Here is a 20,450-nt window from a genome sequence, read left to right as displayed (position 1 = left end):
TATGATGATATATAAGATCTGCTAGGGGAGCTGGGCGCAGTGGCTCAAGCCTTTAATCCCAGGTGAGTGGATCATTTGAGGTCAGGAGTTTGAGACCAGCCTGGCCAATATGGTGAAACCCCGCCTCTACTAAAAATACAAAACTTAGCCAGGCGTGGTGGTGGGCACCTGTAGTTCCAGCTACTCGGGAGGGTGAGGCAGGAGAATCGCTTGAACCCTGGAGGCGGAGGTTGCAGTGAGCCGAGATCGCATGACTGCACTCCAGCCTGGGTGACAGAGTGAAACTCTGTCTAAAAGAAAAAAGAAAAAAAAAAAAGATCTGCTAAGGGAGCTAAAGACGGGAAGGACCCACAGCCACAATAGTTGTGTTGAAAGGGGTAGATGAACGTAAAATTGCTTTTATCTTAAAAAAAAAAAAATCCCTTTGTGATATTGTGATGTTGTGACATTGGGTTAATAAGGAGTAATGTTCAAAAACTTGACAAAAGAACACATTCATTAATTCAACAAATATTTACTAAGCACAGTCTATGTGCAAGGCACTGTTCCAGGCACTGGGAATACAATCTTGGAGAAGATGGAAGTCACTGGCCTCATGGAGTTTCTTTTCTAGTTGAGAAGACATAAAAAAGAACTAAGCAAACAAAAATGCACTGTGCTTTCATTTACAGATAATTACTGTGGAGAACAAGAAGGCACTGTAAGGCTGGAGAGAGTATCTGAGGCTGATCAGAAACAGGATGACCGGGGAGGGCCACTCAAGGGAGGTGACATTTTCTCTGAACAAAGTGAAGACCCAGTCTTTCGAAGGCCTGAGAAAAGATCATTTCAGATGGAAAGACTGGGTCCTGAGGCAAGGACAGGCTTGCATGCCGAGGGACAGTAATGAGGTCAGCATGGCTGGAGAGAAGAGTAGTGATGGAGAGTTGGCATGGGATCTGCTGGTCGGGTCGTGATGAAGGCTGCAATTTTCAATCCAAGGAAGATGGGTCAATCTGAGGGTTCTGAGCAGAGGAGTAACATGATTTGACTTAGGCCTTTACACCTGCAAGGGTAAGAGAGGAGGAAGGGAGACCAACTGGGAGGCTGCTGCAATGGCCCAAGTGGGAGGGCAGCAGTCTGGACAGGATGGTGGCAGTGGACACAGTGAGCAGGGCCAGGATGTACTTAAGTGGACAGCAGACAGGGCTGGCTGATGCGGGGATGTGGAGGGCAGGGGAAAGAAAGGAACCAAGGATGATTCCTAGGGTTTGGGCTTCCTCGATGAAGGTGTGGTGGTGCCACTCGCTGCAATGGGGTGACTTGGGGAAGAACTCAAGAGTTATGCTTGGGATATGCAAGGTTTAAGATGCCAATTAGATGTCGCAGAAGAGGTGGGGAAATGAGTTTGACTCAGGAGAAGTGTTTGGTCAGGAGGTATCAATTGGGTAGCCCTCAGCTAATGGGTGGTAGCTAAAGCCACAGCACCCAGTGAGGTCACAAAGGAACTGAGCCCAGATGAGGAATAAAAAAGGGTCAAGGGTGGATGATGAGCAGGTGCCAGCAAAAGAGACCGAGAAACAGTGGGCAGTCAAATGGAAGAAAGATGGGGCAAGTATGCTGCCCTGGAGGGTAAGAGGAGAGGGGTTTTCAAGAAAGGAGACAATATGCATTTGAATGAGACCTAGAAGGTAAGAAAAATAGCATTATATAACAGTTTGACTTGGAGAGGGTCATCAGGTTTGCGGACAATTAAAAAATGTCTTCACTTTTGATTTCTGTAAATGCTATTATGATGTTGTTTGTGAGACCCATAACACGAAAAAGGCGTCTAAGCACAATTCAGAGATTAATTTGAAAACTGACCAACACAAATCAACCATTTCTGTTGACTGGAAGTTTTGCCGTGGCCCCCTTCTCAAGAGGCATCTCACCCTGAGGATGCACCTGTCCACTTGGAGCCTGATGATGGAGTTTCCCCTTCTCATCAAATTCATTCTTACCTGCAGGGGTATCTCTCATTTTCCTTGCTCCCAGGCACACTGAAGGGCAGAATTAGAGTGCAGGGGCCAGCCAGGGCCTCCCGGGAGACTGGCCCCTAGCGCTCCAGGAGGACAGACAGTAGCACATGGCTCAGCCTTTGGCACTCAGGTAAGGCACTTCTTAGGAGACTTGGCCTTCCTCATGTCTCCGAGCCCATGTGTCTGGGCGGAGACATAGGGACATAGTCTAATGGAAGCATTAGGTTCATATCTGGTGATGCTGTTGCTTCTCCCTCCAGATCTGGCTGAAGAGGAATCACCATAGCCCTCATTTTACTGCCATGCTTGTTCCTGCTTTCCTTCCGTGGTCACTGGACTTGTTCCACGGAGCAGCTCTCCCCACCCAGCCTATAGGAAGGCCTGGAAGGTGGTACCTGGGAACTGCAGACTGTGATTTAGCTCACGGGGCTCTGCTGTGGCCCCAGTGCTCCAGATTAAGGCAATTGGCCAGTCATTCCTAGAATGCTGAAATTTATTCATCTTTGAAACAGTACTGAAGGTACTCCTCTTTCCCAGGGAAAGGAAGAGATGCAATGATTATATTGTGTTAAATATTGGTCCACGCTCACCAGAAACTTTTCTACTCCTGTAAGATGCTGTGTGGAGGAGCAGCAGGGTATACTTAGAAAGAGTCCTGGACGGAAGTCAGAAGACTGGGGTTCGAGCCTGAGCTCCATCGCCACCAAACTATGTGAATTGGGTCAAAGCAGGGACTTCCTGATGCCTCAGTGGTAAAACAAGGTCATGATTCTTGTTTCATTCCCTTCCCAGGAATACAGTGAGAATTGAGTGAGATAAGCTGATGGCGAGGCTTTTAAACTGCAGAGCTGGGTTCCAGACACCCTAGACTACTCCCCCAAAAGGTGGAGGCTGATCTTGTGTTAGGGACTTTGCATATGCTGTTCCCTCTGAAAGGCCCTTCTCTCCTCCTCTTCTACCTAGAAAATACTCACCCTTCAAGACCCAACTTAAATGTCATTCTCCAAGAAGCTTATCCAAAGGAAAACAAAGGATTTCTTCCTCTGTGTTTCTGTATCATTCATTCATTCATTGACAGGGTCTCACTCTGTTTTCCAGGCTGGAGTGCAATGGTGCGATCTCAGCTTACTGCAACCTCTGCCTCCTGGGCACAAGCAATACTCCTACCTCAGCCTCCAGAGTAGCTGGGACTACAGTCATGTGCCACCATGCTCAGCTAATTTTTTAATTTTCTTTTTTGTGGATATGAGGTCTTATTATGTTACCCAGGCTGGTCTTGAACTCTGGGCCTCAAGCCTCAGCCTCGCAAAGTTCTGAGATTAAAGGCATGAGCCACTGCACCCAGCTCTTACCCCTTATAGCACATACCATGTTTTTTGTTTTTTTGTTTTTTTGAGACGGAGTCTCACTCTGTCACCCAGGCTGGAGTGCAGTGGCCAGATCTCAGCTCACTGCAAGCTCCGCCTCCTGGGTTTACACCATTCTGCTGCCTCAGCCTCCCGAGTAGCTGGGACTACAGGCGCCCGCCACCTCACCCGGCTAGTTTTTTGTATTTTTTAGTAGAGACGGAGTTTCACAGTGTTAGCCAGGATGGTCTCGATCTCCTGACCTCGTGATCCGCCCGTCTCGGCCTCCCAAAGTGCTGGGATTACAGGCTTGAGCCACCGCGCCTGGCCTACCATGTTTTTTAGAGTCAGTGGTTTATGTGTCTGTTTCCCTCATGAGATTGTGAGCTCCCAGAGGCCAGGGTTGTTATATCTTGTTCATCTTTGTGGCCCAAGTGTCTAAAACAGTGTCTGACACATAGTAGGTACTGAAGGATCATACGTTTAACAGATCCAAATCACTGAGAAACTGTGACATAAACTAACCTCCTATTCAGACCTAACAAACCACAGGCATCCCCATCCACAGAAACCTGAACACGTTCTATTTCCAAGCCCTGGCTCCGTCTTTGGAAGATGGCTGCCACTGAAGAAAAACCAGAACAGAACAGAACACATATGGCCAGCAGCATTATTTTCAGAGTCCAACACCGAAGTGTAACCTTGGAGGGGAAAACAGCTTCCTGAGGCCACACATAGCCTCAGAGAACCTGAACCAGGACAACAGCTCAGATTTCTCAACTACCAAACTCACACAGTTTTTCCAATAAATCCAATGCATTGAGTGACACAGAAAAAAATTGAGTATGGTTTTAGACCTTAATCAACAGCTTAGGCTAATAAAGAGGATAGATGCGGATCAAATCTGGAAGCGATTCAAAGCAGAGAGCAGAAAGCAATACATAAAAGTAGACCACAGAATCAGGATTAGAAAATATTTGGTAGGCTCTAACAGGAGACCCAAACTAACAAGATAAAATGTAACAGGAATAAATACAAAGTCCCATATTTAGGCTAAAAAAATCAACTATATAAAATCAAAGATAGGGGAGGTGGAACTGTATGCTTAGAAATGGTTAAGATGGTAGGCTGGGCGCGGTGGCTCATGCCTGTAATCCCAGCACTTTGGGAGGCCAAGGAGGTTCACAAGGTCAGAAGTTTGAGACCAGCCTGACCAACATAGTGAAACCCTGTCTCTACTAAAAATACAAAAATTAGCCAGGAGTGGCCGGGCGCGGTGGCTCAAGCCTGTAATCCCAGCACTTTGGGAGGCCGAGACGGGCGGATCACGAGGTCAGGAGTTCGAGACCATCCTGGCTAACACGGTGAAACTCCGTCTCTACTAAAAAATACAAAAAAAAAAAACTAGCCGGGCGAGGTGGCGGGCGCCTGTAGTCCCGGCTACTCGGGAGGCTGAGGCAGGAGAATGGCGTAAAAACCTGGGAGGCAGAGCTTGCAGTGAGCTGAGATCCGGCCACTGCACTCCAGCCTGGGTGACACAGTGAGACTCCGTCTCAAAAAAAAAAAAAAAAAAATTAGCCAGGAGTGGTGGCATATGCCTGTAATCTCAGCTACTCAGGACGCTGAGGCAGGAGAATCGCTTGAACCTAGGAGGCAGAGGTTGCGGTGAACCAAGATTGTGCCATTGTACTCCAGCCTGGGCAACAGAGCAAGACTCTGTCTCAAAAGAAAAGAAAAGAAAAGTAATGGTGAAGACGGTAAATTTTATGTTATGCATTTTTTACCATGATAGGAAAATATAAAAAAGTAAAACAAAAGTTTTATTAGGGAATTCTATTTTGACAAATAATGTAAACTGGAAATCCGCTTTTCTACTTCATATTGGATAGTCGCTAAAGTAGTCCAATTGCACAAAGATATGCCCCACTTTTAAGACCATCTGCTACAACGCGGAACCTGATAAAGACTGCTTTCAGCAATACCAACAACCAACCTCAAACTGGAACCAAGAATAGAAATAATCATAGCTGATACATAAGGCGATTAAAAATTCGTGTGCATATTTTAAGATACTTTACCATCAAAATTGCCGTGAGAATTAAACGAGGGATTCATTTTGTTTTGTGTGATAATGATATTGTGCTTAAGAAGGAAAATGTCTTCATGTTTTAGAGATGCATATTCCCATATTTAGGACTGAAATGTTATAATGTCTGTAATTTAAAAGAAAATATTCCAGTAACGAGAATGGCAAGAATTTGATGGTTGCTGAGAAGGGCCGATGAGTGCATGGGGTTCATTGTATTAGTCTCTCCTTTTGTGTATGTCCAGAATAAAAAGATATTGAAAATAAATGTATAAATAAAATGCTTCAGAAAAACAGAGGAAGCAAATATGGTGAGATGTTCATTATTAAATCTAGATGATGGGTATGTGGCTGTTCATTAAAGTTTCTTTTCCTTTTTCTGTATGTCTGAAATTTTTCAAAATAAAAGTTGAAAAGGTTCATTGAGGGAACATTTGAAAGCACCTGGCCCTGTGCCTGGTGCAATCAGTGCTGAAATAAATGTCAGTGGACTTTTCCTTCCTCCCCATATACTGGCCTGGAAGTGAAGCAGGCTTAGCCTGCAGCTCCAAAGAGCAGAACAATGGTAGAAGCTGTGGGGAAGCAGGCCTCCTCTCAGCATAAGGAAGAACTTTGTAAAAAGTGTACCTGTCTTACAGTGAAACCTGCAGCGTCACAGAGCTCCCATCCTCAGGAATATTCCAGCGGAGGCTGCTTATTTCAGGGCTGTTACAGAAGTGATGTTTGAATTGATGCGGCAATTTGATAGCATCAAAGGGGATCTCAAGTGACCTCCCAAATTCCCTTCATCTGTTAAAGTCTTAGGATTCAATGCATTTGATTGAAACATACCAGGGCTTTTTCTTTCCCTCCCAGAATCTTGTCACTGTCTACAGCATCTGCAAAGAGAGGCACAGGGAAGACCAGAGAACTCTCTTCTGCTTTTCCCTGGGTCCTGTTGATTCTGCATACAAATAAAAGATTAAGTACACAGAAGGGAGGGGTGGGGCACAAAGGGCTCACACAGGAAGTGGCAGAATTCCCTATCTGGAGGTCTTGGGAGCAAATAGATGAGATCTGTGCCAAGCAGGAAGGGCCAACAGCTGGGATGTCTCCAGGCCTCTTAGTTCTCATGGACCCCTGGGAATCTCTGGGCCAGGAGGCCTCAATGGCAAGAAAGTGGGAGAGGGCATATGCCTAGGCACCCTGGCTCATAAGGCTAGGAGGGACCGCAGAAGACCACCCAGGCCTTTGGGAAGATGTGGTTTTATTATTCACCTTATTTTACAGGTGAGGAAACTGAGCTTGAGCCTGAACAAGGGTAAGTGCTTGCACAAAGTGAAAGAGCTTTTAAAGCATGCAGGTATGCGGGGAATGATCCTCAGGGGGAGGCAAAACAAAACAAAACATATGCCAGCCCCAATGCACTGTGTTCTTCCATTCTTGGAATCTTTTCTTTTTTTTGAGACAGTGTCTCACTCTGTCATCCAGGCTGGAGTGCAATGGTGTGATCATGGCTCACTGCAGCCTTGACCTCCCAGGCTCAAGAGATCCTCCCACCTCAGCCTTCCCAGTAGCTAGGACCACAGGTGTGCCACCACAACTGGCTAACTTAAAAAAAAAAAATCTGTAAAGACAGGGTCTCACTATGTTGTCCAGGCTAACCTGGAACTCCTGAGCTCAAGCAATCCTCCTGCCTTGGCCTCCCAAAGTGCTGGGATGACAGGAATGAGTCACCGTGCAAGGTTCTGGCATCAGTTAAACTCCTCAGACATCTGAGGACTCATCGAAGACCCAACTGAACCCCCCAACACCAGCATATCCCTGCTCCACACAGTGCCCAGGACTGTGCATCAGCACCACACAGCTCCCAGTGAGAAGCCAAGCTGCAGGTGGAGGGATTTGGGTTAAATATGGGAACATTTAGGTCCACAGAATTTGAATTAAGTGATCAAGAGGATAAAAGGCACCCTAAAATTCTGGGGAGCCCCAGGATTCCAATACAATCTCCTTAGGCCAAGATGGCCATAATACCCAATGAAGTCCTGCAGAGAAAGTCCAAGGATCCTAATGGAGGAGGTGCCCAAAGTCAAAAGCAGCCTCTGCCTCCACCTCTCCTCCCTTTGGCATCCGTGGACACCGTGGACGCCGATCAACAGTGACCTGAGCTCCCTGGCCGAGCCCCTAACACCAGGAGCTGGGCATGGGACCCCTAGGAGGGCCCTGCTTTCCCACCTCTGAGCTGAGCCAACAGCCAACAGCCCAGCCTAGAAGGCTGATTTGCATAGCTTTGGCAGCCCTGGGATGTGAGTTTGCCTGGGGAGCAATTATCTGGGTGAGGGAGGTGGAAGCCCGAGAACTGTTCAAGCAGGATTTTTCACTTCTGCCTGGTAAACAATGCAGAGAACATTCGGCAATGGGGCCGAGCCTCTCCCATTTCTGATTCTCTTCTCACCAGCTCCGCTTTCCAGTATAAACCAGTAAGACTTCCAGTGACACTCCAGGACCACTTGGCACCTTGCTGGCACTTCCTGGGAGAGCAACCATTCAGCTACTGGGACCTTGGAAGCGTTCCTGAGCAGCTAGCCACCAGAGCAAATGGAGAAGCTTCCAGCGTGGTCATTTAAACCAGCCTAGAACAAGTTTCTTCCAGGATGCTCCCACATTGTGCCTACCTTTTTTGGTACTTGAGATTCATCCAAGGAATTGGGAAGTGTGGCCTAATGGTCAGAGTTCTGTCTAGAAAACACAGTAAACTGGGTTCTAGGGTCACTTTGGAGGCTGTTTCATGCTCAACTTTGGCAAGTGGCTTAATCTCTGTAGCCTTCAATTTCCTCTAAACATTATATTAAAACAAAAAGTTGTTGTCTCCATTCCTTCTTAGGAGTGCGGGAATATCCAGGAGGAGCCTCAAAGCAGTCCTTGAAGTCACCTGAAGAATAGGACCCAGGAGGCCCTGTGAGGGACTGTGGGAAGAGCACTGGTTTAGGAGTTGGGAGGTCTGAGTCTTATTTCTCCACTAGCTGGAAGTCCTGGGTCAAGCCAGGGTGTGGATAGTAAATGCAAAGGCGCAGTAGGTGTGCAAGCCATGCCCATCACTAATGGATCCTGGCTTTCCCTTTTTCTTCCCTAAACTCAGACATCTCTAATGGATCCTGGCTTTCCCTTTTTCTTCCCTAAACTCAGACATCTCTAATGGATCCTGGCTTTCCCTTTTTCTTCCCTAAACTCAGGGCTCACCGACCATTAGAGATGACCAGAATTAGTGCTCCTGAAGACACTCACTTGCTACTCCAAGACTGGGTGATCTGTCAGGTTCTCTCCACCCCTGACAGTCTGTGGATTGGGGAGTTTTCATGGTTTAAAGCTCATACCTCTCTACGCAGAGAAGAGTCAACATGACCAACCTCAGGGCTTCCTTGTGATATGGCCTATAGGGCATCCTGATGACTTTCCTTCACATGCACAGTCACGAACCCAAACCCCGAAGCCTGCTCTCCAGGCTGGTCCCACAGATACCAGGAGGCCCGGGCCACACCACAGGGCACAGAGGGGCTCTGCTGCACACGCCTTTGCTATAGAGGAGCCCAGCATCCCCCCAGCTTCCCACTGCAATTTTTCATGTCATTTTTTGAGAAAGGGAAGGTTCTTCACCAAGGTCTCCTTGCTCATTAGGAAATACAATCCACATTTCTTCTCGGTCTGAGCTATAGGTGGGGCCCTCTGGGCTTCCCATGCAACAGGAGATCCTTGCCTCAATCCCATCCCGTTGGCCACACACTGATGCTGCAGTCATGGAGCCAGGGGCCAAAGTGGCAGCATGGTCCGGGCTAAGCAGGAGGAGCATCCTGAGCAGACGGCATCGGGTTCCAGAAAAAAGTGTCCAGGCACTCAGGCCACTGCTGCAAGGAACGGGGCCAGAAGATCCAAGTTCCCCATCAAAACCTTGACTCATAGTCCCCTGGCCTTGGAAAAATAGTAAAAGTCCAACTTCAAAGGAATTTAAATAAGAGCTCTGTTCTAGTTGCACCCAAAAACACATCTCAGAGAAACGCCCCACCCAGACGCTGTTTTTCTATCAGAGCTGTTTTGTGCTAGAGAGGAACCAGAGACTCCTAGTTCTGGACCCACCATTTACAGGTAAGGAAACTGAGTCCCAGAAAGGACAAGCCATGTGCTAAAGGTCACGCAACCAGCAAATAGCAATGCAGGGACAAAATCTCTGAGCTCCAATGCCCAGACTTGACTCTGTCCATGACAGCCCATGGGGTTCTTTTGACATTGATTCCAGACCAGCACCGCTCCAGCCCTACCCCAGCCTTGCCAGAGGAAGGGGCTCAGAGAGGTTTAAGGTAAGTAAGAGTCCAAGGGGCTCTTTCCTAGTCCTCTCCCCCAGGCCGAGGAAAGTGGGGGTGAGAAGGGGTAGGAAGCGAAAGAGCAGGGGGAGCTACCAGAGGCGCAGGATTCGGTTGGGTGCTGGCTCTCAGGCGGGCACAAAGATGTGCTCAGTGCAGCTCAGAGGGGTGCGTGTGGAGTGAGAAAGCTTACACCTAGAGATGCGATCTCACATTTGTAAAACAACTCACACGTTTGAAAACTGCTACAGATACTCTCATTTCATTCATTCCTCACAATGCGTCTTACACATCAGGAAACTGAAGCTGGAAGAGGTTATGTAACTGGCCCAAGGTCATTTGCTCCAGAGCTGGAGAGAAAGAACTCAGATCTCCAAGTTCTGGCCCCAAGGTCCATGTGCTGGCCACCAAAATGCATGGTTCATTTGCACCAAAATGCCTGGTTCAAATACAGTTGTTCCTTCTTTTGCAGCATACTTTCATGTCCATTTCTTATTTGATCCTCACCCTGCCTGTGAGGTCTGCAGGGCCGGAATTACAGAAATCCTGTGTTACCACTGAATAAAGTGAGGCTCAGTGGGGTCAGGGCTTATCAGAGAGTGGAGAAACCATGTCCTTTCCATGACATGGTGTGATGCTGCCAGGGTCACACTCTCCCCTCCTCTCTGGAGCGGTGTCCCCAGGGCTGGAGTGAAGGGGAAAGGGGCACTCAGAGGCCCTGAGAACAGAGCAAAAACCCTTGTGGAGGAGCCAGTGAGAGGCTAGAGCCATGGGACCCCAGGCCAGGGTCACAGAGAGCCCCTGAAAGTGAGAATTGAAGGGTATGGTGACCCCGAGACATGGCAGCAGCAGGTCACCCGGTGCTGGGCCCCTTCTGAGGGAAGGGTGGTAGTGAGAGGGGAATCTTTGTCCAAGGAAAGAACAAAAGAGCAGAATGGAACAAAACAAAAGCAAAGGACAGAGGACCTGTTTCTGGGGCAGGGAGAGGGTCCTAAGGTAACGTGGGTCTTGAACTCCTGCTGTGACCTTGGGAAAATAATCCCCCTTCTCTGACCCCGGTCTCCTCCCCTATAAAATAGGAAAATAGGACAAGATCAGAGAATTTTCAAACATTTTGGCAGCAGAACACTGTTTTCAAATAATAAGGATTAATTAGTAGCTGACATTTATTGAGCATTTACAACGCACCAAGCTTTGTAGTAAACATTTTATACACATGACAGTATTTAATCCTCACAACTACCCTATGAGTGGGTGTTCTTATTATCCCCATTTTACAGATGAGGAAACTTGAGGCTCAGAATGGTTAATTACTTTGCCTAAGGTTACTGATTAATAAATCACTGAGTAGAGACTCAAACCCACATCTGTCTACCAGCAAAGGCTGTCCGTACTACACCATGGTATCTCCAAAAGAAACCTCATATGAAGTTGCTGCAGAAACTCAAGGGGAAAAAAGGACTTTTAGGTCTTCTGGAACTATAACATCTAGTCTCAGTGAATCTGCCCCATCTCTTAGCACTGGGTCCTGGGAGGAGGAGGTGCTTCCACCAGCTCCCTCCCCTTCTTCCTGCCATGTTCCTACTTCCTAAGAAGCAAAGACAAACTTGAGTTAGGATCAGCACGAGGAGCCCACAGTGGGTTAATGTGACAGATGCATCTCCCTAGGTGGCAGAGTGGGCTTCTTGTCGGGTGACAGTCACTGAAGCATGCTTCCAACTCGAGAGTCCTGGATGTGTGTGGACACAACAGTGTGCTGACCACAAGTGAATTCATAGGCAAGCCTTCCCGGGAAACAGGCCATATTCCTAACTGAGGCTCCCTGGAGTGGCTGGTGGTCACAGCACCCACCATGTGGACACTTTGTCCTCCTGATACTAATAATAGCAAATAGCATTATCATCCGGCAGGCGCTCTTCTAAGTGCTTTACAAATGTTGACTCGTGTAATCCTCACAGCAGCACTGTGAGGTAGAGACTATCATTACCCCTGTTTTATAAAGGAAGAAACTGAGCAGATAGCCTTTAAGTAACTACCCCAAGGTTAGAGCAGAGGAGCCCTTCTTAACACATGAGAGACACTCAGGGGTGCAGCAATTCACACTGCTCAAAGAGCCTTATAAATACTAACTGGTGTATGAAAGGATTAGAGTGTGTTCACAGATCCCAGTATCTCAGAGCTGGAAGTTGTTTTAGAGACCCTCAGATTCAGACCCTTTATCTTATGCACAAACTCGGGCCCAAAGAGGGACGGTAACTCAGGTGAGGTCGCAGGTTCGTGATAAAGATGAGTCCAGAATCCATCTGTCCTCACACTTCCTCGGCCAAACAAGAAAGTGCAGGGATTATTCCCCAGTCTCGCTGAGAGACAAACTGAGATGATCAATCCAAGGTCACCAGAGGGAGGAAGGCATGAACTCAGCCCCAGAACTCACTCAGTGGTCCTTCCCATGAACTCAGATGTCCTCAGGACACCGAGGGGCTAAATGGAGCCCAGGCGCAGGAAGGGACAGAGACCCAACCGGCTCTCCTGTGAGGCAGAAGTTATTACTCCCAGCCCAGCGCAGACTCCTCCAACCACCCCCAGCTCTCCGGGGGCCTGCGGAGATGGGGTGGGAAGGGAGCCAGTCAAGTACACACCTCCCTTTGATAACTTGGATCCCTGGAGCCGACATTTGCCAGCAGGCTTAACCCCTTTTGTCCATACTTCCCTCCTCAAGAAAACCTTAATCATCCTCATTTGAATTTCAAATGACCTCTCCCCCTCCCCACCCCAACAGGCTTTGAGGCAGGGATATGGAAATTCACCCTGCAGTATGGAAATCATCGCCCTATGCAAATTGGGCGCCGAGACCCCATCGTCATAGCAACCACCCAGTTTCCTCTCCTTTCCGTACCTCTCTGGGCTCTGGCTTAGATTTTTGTTCCTTTTTCCAGCCCAAGCAGCTGAAGGGAAGGCAAGCCCCCTACTGGGGCAGGTGGAGTGTTCCTAGCTGAGGTGCCCATTGGGGTCCAGATATGCCAGGCTACCGGCCCACACCTCTCTTACAAACCTGGACTGGGCACACCCAGGCAAGGCCAACCGCTGGTTTTTCTGGCTGGGCTAAGCCAAGGGTGGGCTAGGCTGTGGTGGGGCAGACTGGGGAGAGTCTGGGGGAGACCATGAGGCCCCCAGAGGTGGCAGGCAGGAAAGGAGACACATGGGGGGCTTTGGTGGTGCCAGTGGTAGGAGATGAAAGGCAGTGCGTGGAACCTGTATGTAAAATGCCATGCAAATGAACACCTATTATTTTTTGAGTCAACAACAGCACTGATGCTTTTGGGAGATGCCTGCAGCTGTTTCCCATGCTCCTGGCTTGGCACAAAGGCCTGCCCTCCCTAAGTCTCCCAGGGATCTGCTGTTACCCCAGGAGCGCCCACCAGCAAGCTCACCAGTCCAGGGAGGGCCCAGATGGGCACTTTGAACTCTTGGTGTCTGAAGCCCATAGGAATGAAACCTAGCCACTTATGAGGGCTCTGGTCACACATCCTGCCCTGTCCTGCCAGACCCCCAGGCTCCAATGTGGGAGAACCCCAGAAGCCCCCGCTGGGGTGAGCTCATGACGCTTTCCTTTTAAGTACTCTCAGCTTGACTCTGGCCCTCTTCCTCCAAATCAAAGCCTGTGGGGAGTGGGGATGAGAGGAGGGGCTCCTCCCTTTCCACTTTCCACTTCTTCGCCTCCTAGACAGTCCTAGGGGTGGGTCATCCTGCGCCAGTCCTTCCGGGGGGAAGTGGTCTCCACAGACCCATGACAAATGCTGGCCCCAAACTCCAACTTGTCATCTCCTCTGCAACTCCTGTAGTTTCACAAACTTCCTCAAGGACCCAATTCTGCCTTGAAAGAACAAACTGGACCAGCAAAGAGACTGCCTCTAGGTGCGCCCCACACTCTGGGGTCTGAAATGTATGTCTGTTTGTCTATGCGGGTGCTTGGGGGCTGGGTTGGGACAGACTGTAGCTACACGTCAGTTGCCTGGGTTCTGGCTGCTCCTCAAGGCCCTAAGACTTGTTCCAATTTGGTTGCTCATTTCTTTCTAAATTCTTTTTCCACTTTTTCAGGACTTTTCCACACTCAGGTGCTCATTGCCCTAATCGTTTCTGGGGGAGGAAGGTGAGCCCAAGGTACAAAAAGGACTTAGTCCCAGCTTGGGGCTGGGGAAGTCTGCAATTTTGGGTGCCTCAGTGAAGGGTTGAGGCCCAGAAAGCTGCAGTGGCCTGAGTCTCTGGATGCTGCTCAGTCTTCCAGTCTGCAGGGTAGGTAGGTATCATGCTACCCCGGCCAGCAAAGGACAGACTGGGACCTCCCCCTCCTGCTGGGTCCCCCATCATCATCCCCCAATATCTCCAGGGAGGGAGTGAGAGGAATGGTAAGGAGGTGATAAGAAGATGCACCAGGGTCAGCTGGAGGGAGTGAGAGGAACGGTGAGGAGGTCATAAGAAGATGTACCAGGGTCAGCTGGAGGGAGTGAGAGGAACGGTGAGGAGGTCATAAGAAGATGCACCAGGGTCAGGTGGAGGGAATGAGAGGAACGGTGAGGAGGTGATAAGAAGATGCACCAGGGTCAGGTGGAGGGAGTGAGAGGAACGGTGAGGAGGTGATAAGAAGATGCACCAGGGTCAGGTGGAGGGAGTGAGAGGAACGGTGAGGAGGTCATAAGAAGATGCACCAGGGTCAGCTGGAGCATTGCTCATGGAGGCCACAGGAAAGAGACTTTCTAATACACAACACAAACTCCGCTCAGGTAGTGCACCGCAAGGCATGAGCCACCGCGCCCGGACAGCTACCATTGTCTTATGTCCTCTGTCCCTGGTTCTCCACATTGACTCCCAGTCTTCCTACCACCATCTTTAGGTAGAAATTCCCCGTAGAGACCAAAGCTGGTCTATGTACTGTGGAGGTCCGGGACCAGATATAGACAAACAGTGATTATAAGAAGTTAGAAATGTTGGCTGGGTGTGGTGGCTCACACTTGTAATCCCAGCACTTTGGGAGGCTGAGGTGGGCGGATCACCTGAGGTCAGGAGTTCGAGACCAGCCTGGCCAACATGGTGAAACTCCATCTCCACTAAAAATACAAAAATTAGCCAGGCATGGTGGCACATGCCTGTAGTCCCAGCTACATGGGTGGCTAAGGCAGGAGAATTGCTTGAGCCCAGGAGGTGGAGGTTGCAGTGACCCAAGATCGTGCCACTGCACTCCAGCCTGGGTGACAGAGCAAGACTCCATCTTAAAAAAAAAAAAAAAAATTAGAAATGTTAATAGCACATCCAAGCACTCCATCAGTGGGCCTCCAACTGAACTGTGTGTGAGCCCATTGGGTGCTGTTGAGTACGCATGGTCAGTGCCAGCTGCATGCTGTCGGGCACAGCACGGTAAGTCTGGATACGTGTCTGTGACAGGCTGGAAATATAAACACTGGTCCTCCTCCCAGACTCTTTGAGAAGCAGTGCTCTGAGGAATGACTACACATAAGCTAAGGGAACTCTGGGTGGTAGAAGATGGCTCATAGATGCCTCCTGCACCAGGCTCCCTCTCCTTTTTCCCCTTTTACGTTGGACAGAAAAGGAGTCCATGCTCTACTGGGGGCTGCAAAGGTGGCAACAGGGGTCGAGGGGTGACCATTTCCTTAAGGAGATCTCCAAGAGGAAGAGGGACTGGTGCCGGGCAGGGCTAGCTCAGCTCCTCATGGCTCATCTGAACCATACAATCCTGCCCCCTCTGCTTACCCTAGTCCTGGGTGTTGGCTGGGGAATCTATGGATGAGAAAGTGTCTATAGTTGTAAGTCATGGTACAGATGTGAGTTGCTGCTGTGGCTGTTTTATTGGATAAAGTTCTATGAGTGCTGGAGGCAGAGAAGCAACTCCTGGCACCACAGGCTGTTCTCCTGCTATCTCTGGCACATGGAGCCACAGTCTAAGGCTGAATGGTGAATCAGTACCTACTAATTTCCCTGTCACAGAAAGGAGAAACAAGGTGGGGTGGGAGCCACTCTGAGAAGGGCAGAACAAGGCCGGGTGCGGAGGCTCATTCCTGTAATCCCAGCACTTTGGGAGGCCAATGCGGGTGGATCACTTGAGGTTAGGAGTTTGAGACCAGCCTGGCCAACATGGTAAAACCCCATCTCTACTAAAAATACAAAAACTAGCCGGGTGTAGTGGTGGGCGCCTGTAATCCCAGCTACTGAGGAGGCTGAGGCAGGAGAATCACTTAAACCTGGGAGGCGGAGGTTGCAGTGAGCCGAGATTGTGCCATTGTACTCCAGCCTGGGCAACAAAGCAAGACTCCATCTCAAAAAAATAAAAATAAAAACTAAAAAAGGCAGAACAAGAGGTGTGGGCTTATGCAGCAGCATGAGGGTCTTAGGTGAGAGATAAGAAAGGACCTCCAGGCACTGAGGATGGCATCCTGTAGGAATAGGCAGCCAAGGCCAGGCGCAGTGGCTCACGCCTGTAATCCCAGCACTTTGGGAGGCCAAGGAGGATGGATCACGAGGTCAGGAGTTCAAGACCAGCCTGGCCAAAATGATGAAACCCTGTCTCTACTAAAACTACAAAAAATTAGCTGGGCATGTGGCACACACCTATAATCTCAGCTACTCAGGAGGCTGAGGCAGGAGAATTACTTGAACCCGGGAGGCAGAGGTTGCAGTGAGCTGAGATCATGCCACTGCACTCCAGCCTGGGCAACAGAGCAAGACTCTGTCAAAAAAAAAAAAAAAAAGAAAGAAAGAAAAAAGAAAAAAGAAAAGGCAGCCAAGAGAAAATGTGAGATTGGTTGTCTTAGAGATATAAAATAGACAAAATATAAGTGTCTAAGAAAGTAGCTTCTCTCATTTTCGAGGGATGGGTTTGAAATATCTCCAAAAGAAGAGAGAGACGTGGACAAGATGTCCTCTCAGGAATTCAAAGCAGGAATATCAGGACCCCCTCAATGTCTGGGGGGCTATGGTTTCATTCCTCTCTTCCAGAGAGGTGAGGGATGGAGCCAGTACAGACAGAGGTGCAGACCCTAGAGGCCACCTAGCCCACCGCTTCATTTTATTCCTGCACTACCCATCTCCTTCTATTACGATGAGGAAATTCAAGTCCTGGGCACAAGTGCATGCAGGACTTAATGATGGACTTTGAAAATTATACACCATCACACAAATACAGTTCAGACTTGCTCTGTCATTTAATCATAAAAAGGGAGGGAGTGTGTGTGTATGTGTGTGTGTGTGTGCACGCGTGCACACATGCTCACACATGTGCTTCATCTAGAGATGATTGTCAGCTGGACATGGTGGCTTACACATGTAATCTCAGAATTTTGGGAGGCCATGGTGGGAGGATTGCTTCAGGCCAGGAGTTCGAGACCAGCTTGGGCAACATAGCAAGATCCCGGCTCTACAAAGAGATAATTTTAAAAAATTAGGCATAGTGGTGCACACCTGTAGTCCCAATTACTCCAGAGGCTGAGACAGGAGGATCACTTGAGCATAGTAGTTCAAGATTGTGGGGAGCTGTGATCACCCTACCATACTCTAGTGTAGGTGACAGAGTGAGACCCTGTCTTTTTTTTTTTTTTGAAACAGAGTTTTGCTCTGTCTCCCAGGCTGGAGTACAGTGGCGCGATCTCGGCTCACTGCAACTTCCGCCTCTTGGGTTCAAGCAATTCTCCTGCCTCAGTCCCCTGAGTAGCTGGGATTTCAGGTGTCCACCACCACATCTGGCTAATTTTTTGTATTTTTAGTGGAGACAGGGTTTCACCATCTTGGCCAGGCTGATCTTGAAGTCCTGACCTCATGATCCACCCGCCTCGGCCTCCCAAAATGCTGGGATTACAGGTGTGAGCCACTGCGCCTGGCCGAGACCCTGTCCTGAAAGAATAAAATAAATAAAAATGGTTGTCAAGTACTTCCTAGATTTCTCCTGTCCGCTCTGCCATTTTAAGAATAGTTTTATTAATATTTGGACTGAAAAATCACGTTCACCCCTAAAAGTCTTCTGCCCATTCCTACCTGGAACCTCACCTCTCAGTTGCCATTTCCAGCTTGTTTTCTTGGGGAGGCAGCAGGGTCTCATTCTTTCTTTGGGACCTTATGAGAATCACTACCCTCCTGTGCCTCAGTTGTGCTTCCCTCTAAAATCATGTCCGTGCCTTCTGAAAGCCATGCAGAAAATCGCCAGGGTTAGGTGGGGAGACTTTCTGCAAAGGGTCCCCAAACAGCTGACTTGCCTCTGAGGTCCTGCTGCGGGGTGGGGCTGACGTTAGTCATTCCTCCTCATAGACAAGACAGTGGAGGCCAGGGAGGAAGGGCAACAAGAAAGGCTGACAAAGCCCAGTCCCCTCCCTCATCTCTAGCTTCCCCCTTTCCCCCCTGGGCTTCCCTCTTGGAGTCTTTCCTTCACGGATCTCTAAGCAGAGCAAAGGTGCCAAGGCACTTGCTCTATAGTCATCTGGGCTTGAAGCCCCACCCCCTTCCCCTGGCCCTACCCCTGCCAAATGACAACTGAGCCTAAGGGGTATGGGGGTGGGGAGTTGGGGGGGGTGGGAACTGCGGCTCCTTGGACTAGATTAGTCTATCTTTGGGGAACTTGGCTCCCCTCTGGCCCCTCTGTGCCATCCTCCATAATTTTGCTACCATTGTCTTGTCTTTTTTTTTTTTTTTTGAGACCAACTCTCGCTCTGTCGCCCAGGCTGGAATGCAGCAGCGCCATCTCAGCTCACTGCAACCTCCACCTCCTGCATTCAAGTGATTCTCCTGCCTCAGCCTCCCGAGTAGCTTGGATTACAGGCATGTACCATCAGGCCTGGCTAATTTGTGTATTTTTAGTAGAGTTGGGATTTCACCATGTTGACCAGGCTGGTCTTGAACTCCTGACCTCAAGTGATGAGCCACCACGCCCGGACAGTTACCATTGTCTTATGTCCTCTGTCCCTGGTTCTCCACATTGACTCCCAGTCTTCCTACCACCATCTTTAGGTAGAAAGTCACTAGAAAGACTCAGGCTTAGTTCTGTCATTCTCTAGGTATGGGAGCTTGGGAAAAGTAGCTAAGGTTCTTTCTCATCACCAGCCTTCATTTCTCCATCTGTGAAGTGGGCTAATAGTACTTACTCTCATAGAGTTGTTGTAAAGGCCAAATGCATGAAGTATTTGGGAACACCCTTACAGACATATGTTGTCACTGTTATCTAGGCAGTCATGAATTCCTGCACTAGAAGGACAACTCCTTGAGGACAGGGGTGCTCTTCATCTAAGCCCAGGATCTGCCACCAAGTCATCCTCCAAAGATGTCGGTTATACAACTACAAGCTAAGTCAGAGAAGAGGATCAGAGCCCAAACAGAGAAGACAGCTGTGGGTGTCAGAGGAGAAAAGACTGAAAGGGAAGCTGGAAAGAAAGGAATGGGGAGAAAACCAGAAAAAAGGATGGAGAGAGAGAGAGCTCAGAGCTGAGGAAACCTGCACAAAAATGCAAGATCTGGAAACCGATGGAAAGAATTGTGAAAAGCAGAACTGTGCACACATCCTTTACAATTCAGCCCTTAGACATTATCTAGTCCAAACCCCGACTCTGTGGGGAGGAAAATAAAGGTCCATGTGGGGAAACGCTTGCCAAGATAATATGTAGGGAGCTAATGGCAGACCCAGGATAAGAGTCTGGTAGAGTCAGACAAGGCCAAGTTTGATTTCTGGCTATAAGCTGTGTGATATTTGGTAAGTTAGTTTCTCACTCTGAGCTACGGTTTCCTCATCAATGAAAATGGGGTTAATCATGTCTCTATCTCATAGCCTTATTGTAAGAATTAAATGAGATGCTGTAAATAAAGTTGCCTACATGTGCCTGCTGTGGGAGGAGGCTCTGTGAATGTTATGGTCTCCCTCCTTCTTCCTGACCCTCTGTTCTTTCCTCCTTTATGATTGAGGCAATGATGTGACCAGCATGGTCAAAAGTCACAGGGTTAGCCACATCTGTACTTGGGGGTTGTCAGTTACAGACCGGAGGGCTTTTGAAATGTGGGTAAGGCTATATTCTCATCAACCACCTAATTGAGAACAGAAAAAAATTGTTGTCAGCCTCAAGAGTGGAGAAAAGTCCCAGCGCGGTGGCTCATGCCTGTAGTCCCAGCTACTTGGGAGGCAGAGGCAGGAGAATCCCTTGAGCCAGGAGTTTGAGGCTGCAGTGGCCATGACTGTACCACTGCACTCCAGCCTGGGCGACAGAGGGAGAACCTGTCTCAAACAAAGAAGTGGAGGAAAAGTAACAACAGTTAAGGAAGCAATAGGTAGGAAGGACAGAAAAGCTGATAGTTCAGAAATCTAGAAAGAGGAAAGAGTACCGAACAGGGGCTCTGAGCTTTGGCTGGTCCCTTGTGCTGCTGCAAAGACATTCTGAGCCCTCGGGCAGCTTATTCTTCATCTATGCCTCGGCTTCCTCACAGGCCAAAGAAAGGAAAAGATGTGCCACCCGGCCAGGTCTCCACCAGCCAGGAGGTCTGTGTCTGGCCCTGAGAATGCTCTCCTGGGCATTCCTGACCAGTGCAGATGGGGAAATTTACCTCCCTTTCCCAGTTCCTGCCCCCAGTACCCCTTGGGGATTTCACACAGCAAAGGGGGTGCTTTCAGGGAGCCGGGGCTTTCTAACTCACCTTTGTTTAT

At 48.9% G+C, this 20,450-nt stretch overlaps 1 protein-coding gene and 1 long non-coding RNA gene across 4 annotated transcripts in view; one reads left to right on the top strand and one right to left on the bottom strand.

The window, feature by feature from the left end:
* The window catches only part of LOC105476350 (POU class 2 homeobox 3), an 85,842-nt gene that overhangs the window by 56,583 nt on the left and 8,809 nt on the right, over positions 1 to 20,450 (bottom strand). The window lies entirely within an intron of this gene.
* LOC105476349 (uncharacterized) lies at positions 1,557 to 7,996 on the top strand. 2 transcript variants are annotated; one of them, XR_011610366.1, is made up of 3 exons: positions 1,557 to 1,670; positions 6,702 to 6,732; positions 7,870 to 7,996. It is a non-coding gene; the product is annotated as an uncharacterized lncRNA (long non-coding RNA). The 2 variants fall into 2 exon arrangements; XR_984042.3 differs by lacking the exons at positions 6,702 to 6,732; positions 7,870 to 7,996 and adding exons at positions 1,989 to 2,130; positions 2,261 to 3,318.

This window comes from Macaca nemestrina, chromosome 12, assembly GCF_043159975.1.
Source record: "Macaca nemestrina isolate mMacNem1 chromosome 12, mMacNem.hap1, whole genome shotgun sequence".
In the NCBI taxonomy this organism is placed as follows: domain Eukaryota; kingdom Metazoa; phylum Chordata; class Mammalia; order Primates; family Cercopithecidae; genus Macaca; species Macaca nemestrina.
The sequence above is the reverse complement of the archived record's forward strand: the minus strand, read 5'-3'. Positions and strand labels throughout refer to the sequence as shown.